General features: G+C 51.7%; 1 protein-coding gene and 1 pseudogene across 1 annotated transcript in view; both read right to left on the bottom strand.

Moving 5' to 3' along the window:
- LOC149365755 (uncharacterized) overlaps positions 1 to 642 on the bottom strand; it is a 106,947-nt gene extending 106,305 nt beyond the window's left edge. The window contains exon 1 of the mRNA XM_089545760.1: positions 247 to 642. The gene's annotated coding sequence lies outside the window, so the exon portion shown is untranslated. The remainder of the gene's footprint in view (positions 1 to 246) is intronic.
- Positions 643 to 11,734: 11,092 nt separating this feature from the next.
- On the bottom strand, positions 11,735 to 15,304 carry LOC149365754 (uncharacterized; annotated as a pseudogene).
- Between the last annotated feature and the right edge of the window lie 4,513 nt (positions 15,305 to 19,817).

Genomic DNA, 19,817 nt, shown 5'->3' with positions numbered 1-19,817 from the left:
GATATGGCGAACGGTCGACCATGTCGAAAAGAACAGCTTTCCACTGTGCACGGCATTGTTTATGGCGAATCTAGATCTGTAACATCACTTTGTTATAGGTCCATGAATTGCATGCAAACCTTTCCTTCCAAGCAGGAAATCTGAAACCATGTATAGCGCTGGACAATTTATACTCTGCGATGCTTGGTCGTGCAGGCAGACGATCGAACGTGAAGAGACCATAGACGATGCCGACACGACACTCACCTTGAAGGTTGCAGACGCGGCCGCGGCCAAAGCGATTCACCAGCACTGTCGTCGTCCTCTCCGGCGAAGATGTGGACGTCGTGTAATCCTACGGGCGACGGTAATCTGCAGAGGACCCTTGATTGGCTGCGTTTTCTAAACGGCGTCGGCAGACGTACACTCGATAACCCGCGTATCGACTTCCACAATCGAGCGAGGCGTGTATACGTTCACAGAGCGACACAGCTCAACGGCGATGGCTGGCGCGGGGGGGAAGTCAGAGAAGGCGACTGACTGAAGCGGTCGTGAGAACAAATGAAACAACGGCGCAGTAGAGCAAGCCGCGGCGAGCGAACGAGATGCCGAGAGAGGGGGGGAATAGAATAGCGTTGCGGGTCTACACAGGAGGGTGAGAGAGAGATGGGAAGACGGCCACGTAACGCGGGGAGCGTCGGTGCGGAGAGCGGCGGCCCCCAACGAGTTTCTCGGACCAACCTGTTCGCCGCCGACAGCGGTGCGCCGCGCGAAACCGCTTCACGGAAAGGCGCGCTGCGAACAGCGGCCGCTATGGCTGGGCAGTGCATCGACTTGCGAAAGTTGGTTATTACACTGCTTTGGTAGATTCAGTGATTGATTCTTTTTACGTGTGAAAGCAACACCTATGGGCTACGAGGGGCGCTGTAATGGACGGCTTCGCAATAATTTCAGCCGTCCGGGGTTATTTAACGTGAACCGCAATAGCAGTGCACGGTTGTTCTTGCACTTCGCGAAATACAGCCCCAGTGGCCTGACGGTTGCATAGTTAAGACAGTAAGTCGAACCCCGTTATAACGAAAATGTCTAGAGCGAAACAATGGATATAACGAAGGAATGACGATTCACCGCTTCACCACAGAAGCTCGGTCAACACGGGCTATAACGAAGCTACGGCTATAACGAAGTAATCGTCGGGCCCCATCAACTTCGTTATAACGAGGTTCAACTTATATACACAAGGGCAAGTATATCCTCGTTAGGCCCAACGTGCACTCATTTTACGGCGTTCTTGAAATGCACATAACTTGTGCAGCTTAAATGCAGTTGGAAGTCTTGGAAGTCACATAGTGCTTACTGCGCTCCCCGTGGTCACCTTTTTGAACACCTGTGTAGGACTATAGGAGTGTTGTGAGCAGCCCTCCAAGATAATTACATTGGTTAATTAAGTCAGCATGCTGCTCTGAGCAGCCAATTAACTCCTAAGTGTCTCGCTCGTCACCGCAAGATTATGAGCAATTGTGATTTAAATATGTATTTTGCCGCGTACGTATTCAACTTAAAGGGACTATGAAACAAATTTATTGAGATTATGTAAAGATAGGCAATCCATCACTCGTCACTCCAGCGCAAGAATTTTTGAGCTAGCATCAATAACAACGAAGTTATAGGCGATTAAAAATCACCCTCCTCCTCTCCCCCCTCAACTCGTACGCGCGTGGCACCATAAAAAAATAAAGAAAACAGCTCCGGGACTGGGCTCCGCCCATGAAAACGTCATTCGCTGACGTTCGGTTTACAACTTCCGGTTGTCGCACTCCCGAGGAGCAGCGTGCGTCGGCAGCGTCTCTCCGGTCTCGGCGCTTTCTTGGATTGCGGCGCGCGTCGGGTTTCTTTGCTAGTTGGCAGAATGGACCCGGACCTGTTCCCGGCTCACACAATGTTTTATTTTTTTGTGCGCTGGTTCGGCCGTCACACCGATGCTGCCAAGTCTTGGTGTGAAACACCGTGCATATACTGAGCCTAGCTCTAGAATGATGTTGGACACCCGGCTGCGGGATCGCAAAATCGCGCCGCCCATCTTAGAACACAAGGAACATACGGTATTACGGTCGTAAAACGGACGGGAGAGTCAAAGAAGGTCGGGACCGAGTCTGCATGTCGAAGCAGCAGCCGAATGTGAACAGCAGCAGTACGTAGCCGTCAGGCCAAGGCCCTCCGCGACAGCTAACGCTTCGAATTCGTCCTGTGCCCTAAGTAAATGCGGCACCTTTTTTTAAGTTCTCGTAGATAAAATTGTCTTCCATCGCAGATCATATCGTGTAAACGTCCATACCGATCGCTGTAAGCTGGAAACTCACCTTCCCGGCGGGAAGAAACAGTGTCGGCAGCGACTTCGGTCGAAGCTTCAGGTGCTTGACATTCATGCCTGACTATCGAACGAGCGCTGGGTTATAGTAGTAAGCGTCAGGTGCGAAGTGTCGACCGCAAACGCGGAGTCTTCGGCGTGCGTGCGACGCTGGCAGTCCGATGCGCTCCATCCAGGCTGCTCGCTCACGCACGTCTCTAGGAGTAACATGTCTGAGTTCAACACCTCGCCAGTCACTGGGTTTGCAGCCGACGACACAGCAAGGCGTATTCATCTTGGGCGGTCGAAAAAGGCACTGCTAGTGGCTCCTGAACTCGCGACAGAAAGAGGCGGCAGAGGTAAATTAAAACCATATGCGCGAAGGCAATGCCCTCGCTCGCGCTTGCCCCAGGGGGTCGCGCGGCAGCTCGAGCAGACGATTTTCACCGCTACCGGAAGTGTGCCCGTGACGTCGAAGCTGCCGCGGCTCTAGCGAATGACAGCGTGTGGTGGCCTGCCGACGTCATGGGACTAGTGACGTCTATCTTCCCGGTTTTGGTTTCAGAATTGCTCCCTACGAAGACACCAAGCGGCCCGCGAATTTTGAAAAACACGGTTTTTAAAAATTCATAATAAATTGCCGGCTGAGTTCCGAAGACTCATACTTGGTGTCAATGCTTCTGAGCATCACTTCTAACATTTACAAGCGGCTTTTAATTCTTTTCATGGTCCCTTTAAGATGAGTCATGGGACGTTGCTGCATATGTTTCTGAACTCAAGAGACCCGTAGGTCGTGCAAGGCGGTATGGCCGTCGAGAACATGGAGCTGCTACAGCTACAAAACGTTTTGCCTACGTTCATGTGAACACCCACACTTGAGAAATAAATATTTTCAATCACGATAACAAACCGAACTTTTTCACTGATCTAACGCGGATACACACACGTCGGTGACGTACGCGGTGATATTCGCACTCAGTAGCTCGTGACAGCCTCTATTATTTTTTAATGCGAAAGCATTATATGGCTAGGTCGAGTCAGCAAAAAGTGTCCGCAAAACGTATCCGCAAATTCTGTCCGCACGATTACGTCGGTCTCTGCCGATAAATGTGTGAAAGCGTGATTGTGATGACAGTGTGTTAAAATGTTGCGTGGGAAAAATTTGGCTGATGAGGTGTAATTAATGAATGAATTAAACGCGAAAAAATGTACTTAGACATCAAAATAGCCACGGACGTCGAAATGGTAGATGGAGTCAGAACAGCCACGGACGTCGATATAGTGCATGGACGTCAGAACACCCACGGACGTCGATATAGTGCATGGAAGTCAGAACACCTGCGGACGTCGGTATAGCGCATGGACGTCAGAACACCCGCGGACGTCGATATAGTGCATGGACGTCAGAACAGCCACGGACGTCGATATAGTACATGGACGTCTGAACAGCCACGGACGTCTTTATAGTATGTGGACGTTTTCTTTCGCATTTCTCCAATGCGAGTTGCCGCAGTGGTCTCAAAGTTTTCATCGTGCTCAGTTAATTTCCCCCCGCGATGGCACAGTGGTTACAGCGTTCGGCTAAGTCCAAGTTCACGGGGTCGAATGCCGACAGCAGCTGCCGCACTTGAAAGGTAGCTACAGGTGCAAAAAAAGACCGAGTGCTGCGCGACGTCACAGCACGTTAAAAACCCCAAATAAATAACGAGCCCTGACGCCTCTCTACCGAGCTCTGCCTCTTTTCCTTCTCTCCTACATCCCTCACGTCACGACGTGGTTGTGGCGTCCTCTGAAAGTACGACAGTTCTTCTGAAACTGTTTGCGTATTGTTCAGTGTCGTCTACAACGCCCGATTTATATTCGAAGTGAGCGAACGAGGCAGTGCTCGCCAGGTGGCCTGTCGGCTGATTAGTTAAGTTTAAAACACAGTACGACAGGCTTTCATTTAGCGTTCGGCAGTTTCTGGTGTTGCCAGTCACAACGCTTTTCATAAACCAACTCGGGAAAGTTTCCGTTCTGCAGTGACGCTTGTTGCTCGCAATTAACTAAATTACAAGTTTAAGTGCAAGAATGCCGTAAACGCACCCGAGCCTGGCCCTCCCTTAACGGCTAGCGCCATAGTAAATCAGCTTTCCTTTTCTTTTCTCTTTTTTCTTGCTGCTATGCAACTTTTTTTAATTTCCTCGTGCTTCATTATTTCTTTTAAATTACTTGAAGCCTTTCGAGCCATAGGTAATGCGGGCAGGACACTTTCTATTGCGATTTTTCCTAGGACTGTCCACCATCTAACGAATGTACTTACTTAACGCCTTTAAAAACAGTTGGAAGACTTGTGGCTTGTAAGAGGAAGGTAACCAAAGGATAGTGTTTTAAGAATCAAATACGGTACAGCCTGAACTTTACTGGAATTTGTACGTTCAGGTTCAATGCCAGGAGTGCGAGCATTTTTACACGCAAGTTAGAGGAGACAGTGTCCTAAACCGAGGTATGGAGACGCAAGCAGATTTCCTATGCCGGATGTGCGTAACGAGCGCCAGGGTATACCGGGTGTTTTTTTTTTTAGAAGGTCGAAAATTTAAAAGAAAAGGTAAATTGCTTTAGATTTATTTTAGCACTCGGGCTATACTGGAGGCTACTGCGGGCGCCAGGCAAGAGGGAAACTGCTTTAATTAGTTCGCTGATTAACTAAATATATTAATAAACTTTTCTAATTTTTATTTTAGGGGGTATGTTGTATTCGCAGAATTGGAGACCGTCCTCCAAACAGTCCAACGGAGAAAAAACGATTTTCATTAAAAAATTTTCACTCACGTTACGAGGCGCGAAAAAGTCACCCTGGTAGGCATCTTCACACCGTAACTCAGCGGCGGTGAGCGCCTCTGACGTAGTTCGCTCTGCCCTGCGTTTTGCGTCACACGGCTGATATCACCTGAAGCTCGGACGGGCGGCCTGCGCTATCGCTGCTTGTTTCGCTTCGCTCCGCGGCCTCGCGGAATGCCGCGTTGGAACAAAAACGCACTGACACAAAGCGCAGGGAGGAGCGAACTACGTCACAGGCCCTCACAGACGCTGTGTTACAGTGTGAAGCTGCCTACCAGGGTGACTTTTTCTCGCTTCGTAACGCGCGCAAAATATTTTTTCATGACATTTTTTTTCTTGGCTGGACTGTTTGGAAAACGATCTCCAATTCTGCTAATACAGCATATCCCCTAAAATAAAAATTATAAAAGATAATTAACGTATTCAGTTAATCAGCGAACTAATTAAAGTAGTTTGCCTCTTACCTGGCGTCCTCCATAGCCCTCAGTATAGCGCCAGGGTTAAAATAAATCTAAAGGAATTTACCTTTCTTTAAAAATTTTCGACCTTCTAAAAAAAACACCCGATATAGAACGGAAGCCGATGGCAGCAAGCCGATATTACGGGTCGAGGAGATGGAAGTAAAAAGGGACTCGGGAGTAAGCTGTCCTCTAGCCCGCTCTCTTTTAGGGACAGGGTATGCTGCCCAAGTTCCAGAGTACATTTCGACCACTAAATATGCGGAATGCTTACTCTTGGCAACGGAGGTCTATTCCCACTGCAAAGTGTAGTAAGTTGATGATGTTAGATACTTTTAAACGGGCCACCGGAGGTCCAAATAAAGGAGATCGAAACCTCGCTTAAGAGCTTCGTAACTGCTAGATCACTGCATGTTTTGAAGAGGTCATTTATTCCTGTGGTCAACAGTAAGTATTCTGTATTTTTAGCGAAGGAAATCTACCCCAGGGCTGGGTCAGCACATTCTGCACCGTAAAGAGAGTGCGCTAGAGGGTAACAGCTAGCGCACTCCCTTTTTACTCATTTCGTGTTCAGAGTGCATAGCGTCAGAAAGCCAACTTGCCAATGCCACCACTCAAAGGTAACACGGTGAACACCTGAGTGCGAAGCAAGAAGAAAGATCGGCCACTTGTCGGGCAAAGGAGAAGGTGGATCCGGAGGAGAAGACTGAGGGCGGGAGCCACATGGAGAAGCTGGCACGAGGCAAGCAGTTGCAGAAGGCTGCGGAGGCAGCATAGTTTAGGGTTTGGTTTGGTTTATGGGGTTTAACGTCCCAAAGCGACTCAGGCTATGAGAGACGCCGTAGTGGAGGGCTCCGGAAATTTCGACCGCCTGGGGTTCTTTAACGTGCACTGACATCGCACAGTACACGGGCCTCTAGAATTCCTCCTCCAAAGAAATTCAGCCGCCGCGGCCGGGATCGAACCCGCGTCTTTCGGGTCAGCAGCCGAGCATCATAACCACTGAGCCACCGCGGCGGCCATAGTTTAGGAATAGAAGAAATTAAGGAAGCCAATGCTGCAGTCACGGGAGACCAGAACATGGCGAAGTGTAAGGCAGCAATTTTCGCGAGGCTCAAGGGCAAGGGGCGAGTGCCGGTGGCCGCGTTCCCGAGCCATTCGGTGAAGGTCATCGTCAAAAAGGCTAAACGGAATCTGGGAGAAGCAAAACAGAACAGGAACCAAGCCATTGTTGTCCGGGGATTGAATTGTATAGTTCGAGGTGAAGCTGGCGGTGTTCGACAGAAAATCGTGAAGAGTGTGAATGACCTCAGGGCAACTTCGCGCGACGTGCAGATCGCGATCTGGACTGCCCCAGAGGTGCTAAGGTCAAGTTCGACGAGGTGACACTGATGAACGATAGAAAAGGAAATGAATTTGGCAGTGGTAGACATAAACCTTTAAGTATGCACACAGGGCCTAACGAAGCCTTTGCACTTAATGGAATTCATTTTAATCGTCAGCTTGGGCGCTCGGTAGGGTGACGGCTCAAGGAACGAGCGGACCGTTTTTTAGCTTAGCTGATGCGAGTCTAGAACGCTAGAAGGACAACAAGGCTTAAGACAGAGTACCCGGGAAAAATCCTGGAAAAGGAAGTCCATGGTAGAGAGAGGGTGTGGTAGATGGTCCTTGGCGATCACAAAATGAACAAGGGAGGGGAAAACCTCAGGTTGCTTGAGCCAACGTTTCGACAAGGGGACTTGTCTTCGTCTGGGCAAAGCGTTCATCATTGGCAGGGATTAAATAGGGCCTTCGCTCCGAGGAGGAAGGCCCCGGGTGGGGGAAGGAAAGTGGTGTGAGAGGGGGGATGCGTGTCAGGAAAGGGAGGGAGGTGAATCTTGATTCGTTAAGCTGCTATAGTGGAAAAACTTATATCCGGGGGGTGTGTAATGAACAAAGGCTTTGAAGGGGCTGCGACGGGGGGGAGGCGCTGGGTGGACCTGTAAAACTCAGATAAGAGGGTTAGTCAGCGTGGCACAGGGAAATGAGAACAAGGCAAACAAAATAGGCTGGCACTGGAAGGAGAAAGAAAGGGGGGGGGGGGGGGGGGGGCATTTCTAAGGAAGGACAAGGCGGGGGGGGGGGGGGGGGGGGATGGCTCGAGTTCAGAGAAAGCCAAAAGGTGGGGGCGGGGTGGGGGTAGCAGGAATGTAATGGTTTCCGAGAACTGATAGTAGGGGATTAAGGGAAAATAAGAAAAAAAAGGTGAACAAAGGAAGAGGGTGAAAAGGCCGGAAATGTGGTGGAAGATATGACGTGGGAAGGGTGCAAAGAGCGATAATATACTTATGCGAGGTTCTAGGAAATGGTCTCACCGCGTGCAAGACATTTGTTAATTTAAAATTATGCTAACCCTGGAATGTACCTGAGAGATTCCAGGTTTCCTCTGGACATGTTAATCCCTGTTGGTTGCAGTGTTTTAGATTTGTGGATTAGGAATGCTTCTCTGTATTTTCTGTCCGTAGTCGATTTGAAGCCTGACTGAAGAATGAACAATTTGAGTTCATAGAATTTGTGATGGCGTTGATTAAAATGGGTCGACACTGTCTTCTGTTCATTCCGTGTTGTGTCAGCCCGGTGCCCGTTTAATCTGGCACTCATTGTTTGCCTGGTTTCTCCGATATATTGTTTCTGGAAGAAGCAGCACTGGAGCATGTAGATAATATTGTACTATGTGCAGTCAAAACTGGCCTTTATATCGAAACTGAAATCGCTTGCCGTACTTTTAACCGCTTTGTAAATGTTCGCATGTCTTGCATCTAGGTCGAGAGCATGAAGTTACTGTCGGTGGTGGTTTCTTACCGAGCCTAGCATGCACCAGAATGTCCTAGGTTTGTGTTGCGTCTGTATGTTACCCTTGGTGCGTCGGGAAATATTTTCTTGAGACGGTCGTTACCAGTTAAAATGGTGTGGTATTTCCGCAGAATATTGTTTATGTTTGGAAGCGCGTTTGAGTATTTCGTTATAAGTGCAGGAGGTCGTTGACTGTTAGCTTTCGTTCCTTTTTTAAGAACTACATCTCGTTTCAAAGTGGTTGCTCGTTGGAACGCATTATTAAGGGTTGTCTGTTAATGGTTTCTGGTGATTAGTGTGTTTTTTAGCGAGTGGAGGTGTTTCAGGTAGTCGTCGTCGTCGCTACATATTCTTCTTAGTCTCGTTGCCTGTCCTACGAACATACCTTGTTTGCAGTGTCTTGGATGATGGCTAGTGAAATCTAAGTATTGCTGTCGGTCAGTAGGCTTCCTGTAAAGTGTGGTTTTGAGCTTGCTATTTTCTAAATGGACAGTGGTGTCAAGGAAATTGTTAGTTACCAGAAGAATCAAAAAGGAAGTCTGAAAAATCGACATTGCTCAGTGGAGACAAAAATGGAAGCAAAAGAATCACTGCGTGAACACTCAGTAGGATAGAGCGAAACCAGGAACAAAAGGCTGCACGGTAATTTAAGAGACAGTGCCCGTCATTTCTTTTTTTCTTTTCGAGGCCATATCAGATTGCCTTGGAACGAGTCAATATACAGTGCGATGAAAATTAAGCTCTACCAATTTCTTAAAATTAGGCACTAAGTGGTACGTGAAGTTCACCTTTGAACATAAGTTATGCGATAAGAAGGACAGAAAGTGACATAATTCTTACCGTAAGGCACCTATTAAAATATATTAATAAACGTTCGCTACTGCGGCTAGAATGAATTTTTATATTGGAAATATAGAGGCGGTCACATTTCTACACTACTCAATTATGTGGAATCCTAAGGTCATCATCGTGTTCGAAGATCATCATCGTCATCAGCCTGACTACGCCCACTGCAGGGCAAAAGCCTTTCCCATGTCTTTCCAATCAACCCCGTCCTTTGCAAGCTGCGCCCACCGTGTTCCCGCAAACTTCTTAATCTCATCCGCCCACCTAACCTCCGGCCGCCCACTGCCCCGCTTGCCTTCTCTTGGAATCCACTCCGTTACCCTTAAGGACCAGCGGTTACCTTGCCTTCGCATTACATGCCCTGCCCAAGCCCATTTCTTCCTCTTGATTTCGACTAGGATATCATTAACGCGCGTTTGTTCCCTCCCTCACTCTGTCCGCTTCCATCTCTTAACGTTACACCTATCATTTTTCTTTGCATAGCTCGCTGCGTTGTCCTTACTTAAGCTGAACCCTCTTCGTTAGCCTAAACGTTTCTGTTGTATACACACAGCTGCGCTCTTCCCCATTCTTATTCTTCTAGTTAGTTCCCTCTCATGATCCGGATCAGCGGCCACTACCTGCCCTAAGTAGAGGGATTCCCTTACCACTTCCAGCACTTCGCTACCCATTGTGAACTACTGTTGCTGTTCCCTCCTTAGACTGCTGAACATAACTGTGGTTTTCTGCATGTTATTTTTTATACCCACCGTTCTACTCGTCCCCAAATTTTCCACTGATTTTGCGTAATTACGCATGCCAGCCGGTGGCAGTGGACGCGATACTCGTCCCTAGAGTGAAGCAACTGCAGGGTCTCGAGTTTCTTCCATTTTGATAGCCGAAAATGAAAGGGAAAAAGTTAGTAGCTTCACCGGTCGCTCTGTGGCGTTGGTAGACGAAACGGCACGTGGCGCCGGGAAAACTTTCGCGCCGATCGACAGAGCCCTGCATGCGCAATTACATGGATCCAGCTGAAAATCTGGATTTCACTATTGTGGGGTTTTCAGTGGGGAGATAAATACATTTTCTCCGTTTAACCGCGGCTGACAAAATTCACAGCCGCCGGACCCTACCCCGTGATCGCGTACGCTACCGAGCGCACGCCGACCACGGCGGGCCTTGCGCTGAGGGAAACAAAGAAACGGCACACTGCCTGATACGAACAGGCATTTATTGCTATAACAACAATACCGCCAGCTAGCAACAAAACACGCTAACGAATCGAGATCGTCCGACTCACCAGCACAGTTGTGAGCGAATGTTCGCCTACGCTAGGGCAGAGGAGATACTCCACGGCCGGACGGGACGTTGCGGGAGAACGTTCTCCCCCACGGCCTCGCCCCGCTGAATAAGAGCAGAACGTCAGCGCGCTCCGAGATTCTCAGCCGAAGAGAGAGCCGTCTTCACCCGTGCGCGCAGTCATGCCGTCCGTGGCGCTCGTGGCGCTGCGACGCCAGCGCCCTTCCTTGTTAATTAAGGTAGCTAACTAGGGAACGCGCATCGCGGGAAGCAAAGCACAGGAGACGGGCAGAGCAAGGTCCCCACACTATCTAGGAACACACGCCGGCTATAGGATAATTCTTCGAAATTCAAGTGTGCAGGAGTAGGACTGCCTTTCAGTTTCCAATATAAACATGCTCACTTCTGCAGTCACTAAAATGTTCCGTAATGATTTTAGTTAATTAGGTATCTCAAGGGCAATTATTACCTCAATTTGTGTCGCCCTGGCCGCGTAATAATGTGCAGAGGTGGATTTCACGTACCTCTCAACGCCTAATTTTTTGAGAAACCTGTAAAACTTAATTATGATTGCACTGCAGAAGTAAGCGAGCAGGGATGCGATATTTGTGTCCCCTGCGCGAGCAATCAAGACGTTGAGGAGGACAAAGTCAGACTTCTGGAAGCTCTCGGTTCTACGGGTAGTGAAGACAAAATTCGCACAGCAGCTGTAGTCGACGAGTAAGGAAAGACAAGTGTATTGATGGAGTAAAGCGAGAACAAAAAAAATGCACGAACCATGAACAAAAATAAAAAATGTCGCTAGAACATTGGAGGAAAATAGCTTAAAATGGCAAGTACCAAACCAGAGCTGAAATTTTCGAAAAAAAAAAGTGCGAGACAAATAAAAGCAGTAGTAGTTTAGGCTTGGTTTGGTTTATGGGGTTTAACGTCCCAAAGCGACTAAGGCTCCGGAAATTTTGACCACCTGGGGTTCTTTAACGTGCACTGACATCGCACAATACACGGGCCTCTAGAATTTCTCCTCCAAAGAAATTCAACCGCCGCGGCCGGGATCGAACCCGCGCCTTTTGGGTGGTGGTGGTGGTGTAAAACATTTATTTATACTATATACAGAGGTATTGCTTGGACCGTGCCTGAAGGGCCCGGCCCTCACAATCACTAGGAGGGATCCCTAGTCCGGGACCCCTGTGGCCGCCGCGGCGGCCCGGGCTCTTGCCACCAGGGCTCGTTGGTCCTGGAGAGTTGAGCAGCCGAGCAGGGCAGCCTCCCAGTCCTCTCGGGTAGGGTGGGGGTGGGGTGGGAAAGCAGGATTGGCAGGGCATGCCCACACCATGTGATACGTGTCCGCAAACACTTCCCCACAGTGTGGACATTCGCCCGAAAAAGCCGAATTGAAATGTTCGAGCACTGCCGGGCACAGTACCGTGTTGGTGTAGAGGCGAAGTAGCCAACGCTCCTCTGCCTTCTTGAGGCCTTTACAGGGGGGTGGGTATCGGCCGCGAGCGTTTTGATACAGGAGAGAGATCTCCCGAAAAGTAATAGCCGGATTAAAATCAGTAGCCGGATCAGGCGGCGAAAGAGGCGATGCCCGGTGGTCAAGCGCGCGGGCGGTAGTGTCCGCTACCTTATTTCCCTCTATCCCCGCATGTGCTGGGGCCCAGATGATGGTGCGCCGGGTTGGGAAATCCCGGTACTCACATCTGTGTAAAATTTGGAAAGCACGATCTGGAATTTGGCCCTGTTCAAAATTGCGGCAAGCTTCTCTTGAGTCGGTGATAATGACTCGGGACGCTGGATCCGCAGCTGCAAGTGCGATAGAAACTTCCTCCGCGAATGTAATGTTGGGGGCCCGGAAGGTGAGGCCCTGAACTGGGTTGTTTTGGTGTACAACGGCAGCCGTGTACCAACCACCATGGTGTGGACCTGCCGCGTCCGTGTAAAATACCCCTGATCGAGCACCATACTGCTCGGAAATGGCCTCTGCTCGCGCGAGGCGGCGGCCATCATGGGCATCTTTTGTCATGTTATTGGGGAGGGGGCGAACCTTTAGTGCGAAGCGCCAGGCCTCGGGCATGGATACCCGCTTCTCCTCTTGGGTTCTGTAATTTATGTGGAGGCGGGTCAGTAGGCGGCTACCCGCACGTGTTTTGCTTAACCGCAAGTACTGATTGCTGAGATGAGCCTCGCGCAGCTCCCCAAAGGTGTTCGTCATCCCCAGGCCGAGGAGACGTTGGCTGGATGTTGCAATTGGGAGGTCGAGAGTTCTCTTATAGATTTTTCGGAGAATCACTTCGAAAGCGTTCTCATCGCATTTGCGCAGGTGGAGGTACGGTGCCGAATACAGGATTCGACTGGTTACGAATGCATTGGCCAGCCACAAGGCGTCTTTGCATCGCAACCCTCCTCGTTTGTTTGATACCCGGCGGACCATACGGCCCACCTGATCCCCCACCTTGCGGAGTTTCTTCAGCGTGGTGTCAATCTTGCGGTTCTTTTGTATGTAGAGTCCCAATACTCTGATTTCATCGTGTTCAGGTATCGGGCCACTAAGCAGGGAGAGGGCAATTTTGGTTGTGCACCTTGGATTGGGACGTATGTGCACGAATTCCGATTTGCTCGGGGAGCACTCAAGGCCGCAGCGGTGTGCATAATCGTCCACAATAGCCGCCGCTTGCTGCAGGTTGGCCTCGATTTCTCCAACCGAACCGTGTGTTGCCCAGAGGGTGATGTCGTCCGCGTACAGAGCATGCTGCACACCTGGGACCTCACCCAGCAGGGTAGGGAGCTTCATCATGGCCAGATTGAAGAGAAGAGGCGAGAGGACTGCTCCCTGTGGAGTCCCTCGCGTACCAAGTTGGTACGGGCCATGTTCACAGTCTTGGAGTCGGACATATGATTGCCGATCTGTGAGGAATTGCTTGATGTATTGGAATGTGTTGTACCCACAGTTCACTTGGGACAGGTGGGAGAGGATGATATCATGAGTAACATTGTCGAAAGACCCCCGCAAGTCCATTGCGAGGACCACCTTGTCATCGCTAGGGTGCTCGACGGGATCAAGAATCTCTCTATGAAGTTGCAGCAGCACATCTTGTGCGGACCGGTGTAGGCGGAACCCGTACATGGTGTCTGCAAAGGCGTTGTGCGTTTCTAGGTAGGTGGATAGTCTGTCACGGACCATGGTCTCCATCAACTTCCCCACACAAGAAGTGAGAGATATGGGCCGGGGGTTGTCAGTGTTGAGAGGTTTGCCTGGTTTGGGTATGAATGAGACGAGAGCCGTCTTCCAATCCACTGGGAGAGGCGTACCTCCCGTCCAGATGGCATTGAAGTATTCGAGCAGCCGCTCGTAGGCCGGTTCGGGTAGGTTAGCGAGAAGTTTCACAGTTACCTTGTCCCTGCCCGGTGCTGTCCCTCGTTTCATTTTGGCCAGGGCCGCTTTGAGGTCGTGAAGCTGGAACGTTCGATCCAGCCCTGCGTTCTCAGAACCTGCATAAGAGTACGCCGGACCACGCAAATCCTGCTCTGTGTACAGATATTTGTCTCGGAGCGCGTCAGCCAGTTTGGCTGTGTCTCCGTTGAAGGTGTGAATTGCTCGTTGAAGATGTTTTTGTGTTTCGTTGCGGGTTTGGGTCGGATCAATGAGGGCGCGGAAAAGGTTCCACGTGCTCCGGCTCGACATTTGCCGAGCAGCGGTGTTGCATCGGTCTACCCAGTTCGAGTCGGCGAGTTGGGCCGCATACTCTGCCGCTTGTTGGGTGAGTTCCGCGATGCGGATTTTGAGTTGCCGATTGTGCTTCTGCCGGCGCCATCGGCGGACGAGGCTGCTCCGGGCCTCCCAGAGGTGAAGGAGGTGGTTGTCCACCGCCGGGTTCGCCTCTGAGAGCTGAACGTGGTGTTCGGTATCTTTGAGTTGGCAGATGAGGTGTTGTGACCAGGTAGTGTAACCTTGATCCGCTATAGGGGTAGGGTTAGTGTAGTTGGCTCTGAATTTGGTCCAGTCTGGAAGGGTTGCTTTAGTGTGAGGTCTTGTAAGGGGTTTGGTGCGGATTGTGGTCGCAAGAATGCAGTGGTCGCTACCCAGGGTTTCCTCGGTGTTGTGCCATTCTGCATATCTAATATTTTTGGTAAAGGTGAGATCTGGGCACGTGTCGCGTGCCACGGAGTTCCCAATGCGAGTGGGTTGTGCAGGGTCCGTGTGAAGAGTAAGGCCCAACGTTGACGCAAGTTCCGCCAGCTTGCGTCCTCGTTTTTCGTCACGTATGTATCCCCATAAAGGGCTAGGGGCATTAAAGTCCCCAACGATTATGAGGGGGTCCCTGTTCGCCACCTTTAACGCCCGACTGAATAAGTCTGCAAATGTGACGTTTGGAAGTTTGGGAGAGCTGTAAACGTTGAGTACGTGTAATGGGGGGTCCTGTTTGCGTAGCGGAAGGATCGTCACCATCGCATACAAGAAAATCGCCTTGTAATCCAGGTCCACCGGGAAGGCCGTATAATTTTTATGTACGCAGAGGCAGCTCTGCGCATCCTGCTGATACACTGAGTAATTTGTGAGGGTGGCTGCGTCCCCCGGCTCTTGGAGGGCCACTACAGCAGGAGGACTGGGGAATGTTGTTAGGAAAAGCCGTAGGTCGGCCCGCTTAGTATGGGCCTTGAAACCTCTGCAGTTTCACTGTAAAATTTGGACAGGGGCCGAATTGCTGCGTGAGTACCATCGCGGTTTATTACTGTCCGCCATGATTATGATTAGAATTTATACTTACAAGGAAGGGGCCGGGTGCCCCAATGACAGCAGGTTGCGTCACGCTGGGCAGGTTGAGGGCGGGCTCCTGTTCCTCATGTGCGACTTTTGGTCTACCAGCCTTAATATTGGGGCTCCTTATACGCTTGAGTTGGCCGGAGCGCCTGGTAGTTAGAGTTTGTTTTGTCATATGTGCGGCTATAATGGTAGGAATTTTGTCTAGAGCCGCCTTGATGGTGGTTGCGATTTGCATTTCTAAGGCGGAGAATGCGGAGTTCATCTAGGCCTCCAGTGCGCTAACCCTCGCCTCAAGCGTAGACTGCGCGGTAGCAGTCAGCGCGTTCGCCGGTGTGTCGCTATCCATCTCCTCCACCGCGGGGGGAGTGGGCCTCTGGGTTGGAAAATTTTGGAGCGCCTCAGTGAGGGTGAGACGCTTCTGTAGGTTAGCGATTTCCTCTTTGAGGGCCGAAATTTCGGATTGCTCGGCCGTTTTGTCGGCGGTTTGGAAGGGGGGGGGGGGGATGAGGAGGGGCTGCCCTGCCCTTGCTGCTCACCTGGGATCCCTGGATGACGGCTTGCGCCCATGTCCGCGAAGAACCTGGTGGGGGGGTACTCGTTCGTTTCTCCACGTCGGCTTGGGGTGGTGGTGGTATTGCCTTAGGCAACTCCGGCTTGTCGGTAGATGGACCGCCTGGCTTTCCGGGAGATGGACCGCCTGGCTTGCCGGTAGATGGAACGCCTGGCTTGCCGGTAGATGTACCGCCTGGCTTGCCGGTAGACGGACCGCCTGGCTTGCTCGGGGGCTGGTTGGCTCCCTTGTCCTTCGCCTGGCGGGGCCGCCGTTTCCGGCGTTTACGGCGGCTCTTCTTGTGCGTCGGTCCCTGCTCCGGGCGCAGAGGCTGGGGGGTTCGATACTTTGCAACGCACCCGCGGGCCCCCGTGGTATGGGCTCCGCCGCACAGAGAGCATTTTGGAACGCACTCGTGAGAGGCCCGCACCCCCTCAACGAGCTCGGCTTGTTGGCCGCACACACCACATTTGTCCGGTCTTGGGCCGGGGCAGGCGTCCATACGATGACCGACAACACCGCAGTGACCGCAGGCCGGGATGGTGCGCTGGTATTCACGGACTTGGATGAGCATGCACTCGTAATGTACATAGCGCGGCTTCAGCTTTCCGGAAAATGTTATTCGCGCCTTGTTTGACGTGCCGAATTTGCGTATCTCCAGAATCTCGCCATGGCGCCACTCGAGACATGAGCCGAGGGATTCCGCTGTATCTGTATTTCGTACTGTTACCACGCCGTAACAGACGTTACCACCGTCTTGCCTTAGGTGGCCTGTAAGTTGGACTTTCTTATTTTGCAGATTTATCTCGAAGTCCCCGATAATTTTATCTGCAATTTCGACTTTTGAAGTGTAAATTAGAATTAAATTTTGGTCGCGTACCGGAAGAATTGTGAAAAATTGCGAGCAGTCCGGTCCGAGTTAGGCTATGAACGCCCGCCCGTATCCGTTCTCCTCGAATACCTCTTGCAATTATACTCGAGTTCGCGGCTTGAGGACAACCACGAAGTCTTCGGGTGTCGGTTTTGGTAATGGCTGCGGCCTCCAGGTCGTAAGAGGCCGGCCCGCTGTGCGTTGAGCGGAGTTGTCGGAGCTGGCGCCGGCGGCGGGAGTGGCAGGGGAGGCCGCGTCGACGGACGCCGCTCGTAGGGCACGGCCCTGCGCTCGACGAGCTACCGCGGCAGCGAGCGCGGCGCTCTTGAAGCTTGCTGCTGTTGCCTCACCCACGTTCTGGGGATGAACGGTGGTCCACGCCATCGCCTCCGGATCATAACCCTGGCTGGTGGCTTGTTGGAAGGCCATATTATCGCAGAGCAGGGGCTCCGCCGCGCCGGGCGTTGGCGCCGCTGTCAGGCCTAGCTGCGCCGTCCAGCGAGGTCGTCACTTCGCTTTGCAAGGATTTGTAAAAGGGGATCTCACCTCGGAAAAAAAGATATCCGCCGATCCCCTGTGACTTCCGGAGCACGGTGGTGCAGGTCTTGTTGGCCCGGGGTGGAAAAAATCCGGGGCTCCAGACGAGAATCGGCAGAGCCGATGCGCACCTGCTGAACGCTCGGCGCGCGTCCCCGAGCCTCTCGCGGGCGTGCGCGCTTCCCTTGGCGAGAATGCTTTGCTATGCAATCCTCTAAGGAGAAGTCCTTTTGGGTCAGCAGCCGAGCACCATAACCACTGAGCCACCGGGGCGGCGCAGTAGTAGTTTAGAACTGTGACGCCGCCGCGTTGGCTTAGTGGTTACGGCGCTCGGCTACTGGCCCGAAAGACGCGGGTTCAATACCGGCCGAAGCGGCTGAATTTCGATGGAGGCGAAATTCTAGAGGCCCGTGTACTACCTGGGGTTAAAGAACCCCAGGTGGTCAACACTTCCGGAGCCCTTCACTACGGCGTCCCTCATAGCCTGAGTTGCTTTGGGATGTTAAACCCCAATAAACCAAACCAACCAGTTTAGAACTGTGCCAGAAATAGCTCGAGTAATAGCTCAAGTGTCGAGGCAGCTGCATTGGGGGAGGCAGCTCGGGTAAGTTCGGAGGAACGTCGCGCCAGCTGCAATGAGGAAGGAAGCTCGGCTAAGTACGGAGGAGGGTCGCGACAGCTGCAATAGGGGAGGAAACTCGGGTAAGTTCGGGGGAGCGTCGCGACAGCTACAATGGGGAGGAAGCTCGGGTAGGTACGGAGAGCATCGCGCCAGCTGCAGGAAGCTCGGGTAAATTCGGAGGAGCGTCGCGCCAGCTCCAATGAGGGAGGAAGCTCGGGTAAGTTCGCAGGAGTGTCGCGCCAGCTGCAATGAGGGAGGAAGCTCGGGTAAGTTCGGAGGAATGTCGCGCCAGCTGCAATGGGGGAGGAAGCTCGGGTAAGTTCGGAGGAGTGTCGCGCCAGCTGCAATGAGGGAGGAAGCTTGGGTAAGTTCGGAGGAGTGTCGCGCCAGCTGCAATGAGGGAGGAAGCTCGGGTAAGTTCGGAGGAGTGTCGCGCCAGCTGCAATGAGGGAGGAAGCTCGGGTAAGTTCGGAGGAGTGTCGCGCCAGCTGCAATGAGGGAGGAAGCTCGGGTAAGTTCGGAGGAGTGTCGCACCAGCTGCAATGAGGGAGAAAGCTCGGGTAAGTTCGGAGGAATGTCGCGCCAGCTGCAATGGAGGAGGAAGCTCGGGTAAGTTTGGAGGAGCGTCGCGCCAGCTGCAATGGGGCCGAGGTTCGGGTAGGTTCGGAGGATCGTCGCGCCAGCTGCAATGAGGGAGGGGGCTCGGGTAAGTTCGGAGGAGTGTCGCGCCAGCTGCAATGAGGGAGAAAGCTCGGGTAAGTACGGAGGAATGTCGCGCCAGCTGCAATGGGGGAGGAAGCTCGGGTAAGTTCGGAGGAGCGTCGCGCCAGCTGCAATGGGGGAGGCAGCTCGGGTAAGTTCGGAGGAGTGTCGCGCCAGCTGCAATGGGGGAGGAAGCTCGCGTAAGTTCGGAGCGTCGCGCCAGGTGCAATGGGGAAGGAAGCTCGGGTAAGTTCTGAGGAGCATCGCGCGAGCTGCAATGGGGGAGGAAGCTCGGGTAGATTCGGAGCAGCGTCGTGCAGCTGCAATGGCGGAGGCAGCTCGGGTAAGTATGGAGGAGCGTCGCCCCAGCTGCAATGTGGAAGGAAGCTCGGCTAAGTTCGGAGGAGCGTCGCGACTGCTGCATTGGGCGGAAGCTCGGCTAAGTTCGGAGGAGCGTCGCGCCAGCTGCAATGGGGAAGGAAGCTCGAGTAAGTTCGAAGAAACGTCGCGCCAGCTGCAATGGGGGAGGAAGCTCGGGTTAGTTCGGAGGAGCGCCACGCAAGCTGCTGCCAATGGAAGGCAGGTGGCAGTTAAATTAATGATTGGTGCAGTGGCGCATCGCTTAACCGCTGCGCTGAGTGTTATTAGGACTCGCCGCGATCTATGAATGTTAAACAGAGAGTGACCAATTCTGCGTACATGGGCATAACCCACTAACGCTATCGCTCATATCCTTAAGGCGGAGTTTAAGTGTTTCCTCCATTTGAAGCATGAACACCTGCTTTCGCACCTGCACTAGGTTTAATTACGTTAAACCCCAACCACATTTCTTTCAAAATGCACGTAAGAGGAATTTACAACACTTTCTATACAGGATCCTTTATTACCTTAATGATTTGCTTGAAAATTGACGCCGGAGTGAAATTTATTAACGAATCGAGTTTTCACAGCTCGGCCTTTTATTTTTCCCAGAAAATGCTATTGATAAGAAGTAAATTGAGTCCTCGTTTAGTAAGGGTCGCAAACAAGTTAATGCTACGAAAAAATTTGCTCAAAAGAAAGGTTATTTGGCCCAAGAAAAGGTTCCCGAAATGATTTTTTTTTAATTTCTTTCAATTCAGCGATGGACTTATGAGCAGCACTTTTGGAAGAGCCGAATGGAAGGCTAAGGGGTTTATTGGCAGAAAACGTTTGCTGAACTTTGTTTCTG

This window comes from Amblyomma mixtum, chromosome 1, assembly GCF_055824585.1.
Source record: "Amblyomma mixtum isolate Tamu chromosome 1, ASM5582458v1, whole genome shotgun sequence".
In the NCBI taxonomy this organism is placed as follows: Eukaryota; Metazoa; Arthropoda; class Arachnida; order Ixodida; family Ixodidae; genus Amblyomma; species Amblyomma mixtum.
The sequence above is the reverse complement of the archived record's forward strand: the minus strand, read 5'-3'. Positions and strand labels throughout refer to the sequence as shown.